This window comes from Garra rufa, chromosome 13 (assembly GCF_049309525.1).
Source record: "Garra rufa chromosome 13, GarRuf1.0, whole genome shotgun sequence".
In the NCBI taxonomy this organism is placed as follows: Eukaryota; Metazoa; Chordata; class Actinopteri; order Cypriniformes; family Cyprinidae; genus Garra; species Garra rufa.
Window position 1 is genome coordinate 12,213,605 of NC_133373.1, and position 2,721 is coordinate 12,216,325.

Sequence of the window (2,721 nt, forward strand, 5' to 3'; positions counted from 1 at the left end):
TTCAATCACTAACCACTGATTCAGTGAGCTTATACAGTGAAAGGTTCGTCAGTGTGATTGAAACCACTAACTCCTAAAGGGCCGTTCACACTGTCAGTACGCATTTCTAAAATATTAATTAAGATAAACAGTTCATATTTGTGAATTGGACTATGCTGTATGTTTGTTTTTGCGTGCAGCCTGAAAAGTTTATCTAGAAAATTTTCTTTGTCAGTATTTTGCTGTACACACTCAAAAAAACAACAAAACGTGGAGCACAAACCTAAATTTAAAGAATCATATCAACTTGTGGTAAATGGGCATCTGATGTCCTCTTTAATAAAGTGATATGCTGCATCCCATTTCACCTACTTATTCTGTACCCTGAAAGTACATACTTCATTTGTGAAGGAAATAGTACAGAATTGAGTCTGTAGCAGAAGAATAGGCAGGTTTTAAAACATACTACCATGTCATAATTACGTCTTTAAGTTAATTGCATAGACTGTAAAAAATATGGACGTAGTGTCCGTGATGTCACCCGTAGGATTCTGAAGTGCTATTTTGAAGCTCATAGTGGGCGGGATTTGGCCGTCGCCATCTTGGAATCGCGTCACCGCGCGTCACTCCTGGATAATCAAAAATGGGCAAAAAGGCGGGACGTGGGTGGAACTGGTTGCTGAAACCACGCCCGCCTAGCACGCCAGTGGTGACTGCAGCGGACTTTATTTCTCTCTACCTTAGACCTGCCCTCACCAAGCTGAAACAGTCCGTCTCCGATCGCCATTGTGTTGACTCAGGTGCAGGGGAAGACAAGAATGTCTCTGATTGAGCGAATGAGGTGTTCTGTCGTTGGATGTAATATTGAACATAGTAGTCGTCATTTACTCCCGACATCTGAGCCGCTGAAGATGCAGAGGTTTAACGTTACTTTCGTTTTTTTAAAAGGAAAGAGACGATCCTGATCTACATATGCGTCTATGTTCGTGCAAATCATTCGTGATGCAGCTTCACCGACAGCAGAAATGAGTATAAATGCGGCTAAAGTAAACATTACGGCTCATCATCCCACGGCAGAGAGGGGCGGGGTTGAGCAAAGCTCATTAGCATTTAAAGGAACATGCAACAGAATAGCTAACTCTAAAAAGGGCTGATTTTGAGAAGGTAAAATTAGTGTTTTTTACACTACCATTGAGAAATTTTAATCAAAGTATGTTATAGACTTCTCATTAAGACCCTAAAGAATCATATCACCTTGTGGAAAATGGCCATCCGATGACTCCTTTAAACAACTAATGCTTTAGTGCTCATAAGAGTCTATTAAAAAAAATCTACCCTACCTCAAATTTTCCAACAATTATTTTTTTTCAATGTCAAAGAAAAGGTCAAGTACATTGCATTGTGGGATATAGAACTCCTCTTAGTTTGCTCTTACATATACACATTTTTGAAAAAGCAGTGTGTGAACACAGTGTAACTACAACATACTATAAAAATAGTTCACTACTGCAAATATCCCATGTTTCCTTTGAAACAGCCATAAAAAAGCACTTACAAAGAAACTTCTATAATCTTAGCAAAGCAAACGCAGTCTCGCTGTAACTACAGGTCTCTGAACAGTCCTCGAAATTACAGAGTTGCAATGCTGCACAGCACATAAAAGCAATTCTACTGACAGATGAAAATGGAAACGGTAACCATTCGTGGACAACTCAGTAATCGTTGCAGTAATGCAATAAACAACATCCTGTGACAATACCGGTCAATTCTTACGTTACAGATAGTCTGGTACGCAACAGGCTTATGAAACAGCTGCTGTAATGTCTAGCGAGAGATACCCTGATCATTAGATAATTAAAGAGTCTCCCTGCTTAACCTCACAGCGTATATGACCGGCAGCAGAAACACAAATAGCCACAGAGACAGACACACGTGCCCGCAAACACACGGCCTGCAACAGATGTTAGGAAAAAGGCTTCAATTGGCCCCGTAGCTTAAAATATACACATCCTTTCTGGTTCTCCCTAAAGCACACCAACATTATGCGTCATCCGAACACAAGACGCATGCAAAGAAGAGCGATTATGGAGTTACCAATGGACAAAATGTAAACACGAGGACTCATTCAAGTGAGCGATTGCACACACCCATCCTGGAAGGCTCATCTTATGTTTCAGAAAACCCCGGTCATTTGAGCAGGGAAGCAAAGCAGAACAAGACCTGCAATCTTCACACACACTCACACACACAAAGAGGAAAGGTAGGCCCTTGTGAAGCAGGGGGTCCCGTTTCACAAATGTAATCTGCGAATAATCGCATTTCTTTTGTAAAGCACAGAGCACAGGGCCAGATGGGGTTCGCAACCTCACAAGGAACGTCAATGCAGACTGTGTTCAATTAGGAGTTGATCTGGCCAAAAGAATATTTGTCTAACTAGGTAAACCAGTTTCAAGTATTATGTGTCATAGGAAACTGGGTGGTTGTGTACTAGAATATATATTTTTCTGCTGGCCTGGTTGTGCAAATGGTTCAGATTTGTATTTGCCCTGCCACAATTTACACAGGCCATTTCAGTACTATTTTTATTTATTTTCCTGCCAATTTATTTGCTTTCATCTGTGACGGTATGGATGTTATGCTACAATCCCTTTAAATACACACTGTACATTTGTTGTTGTTGTTTAAAATAAAATTAATAAAAATTATGAAACCATATTTATTAAAACCATATTAAACTACATT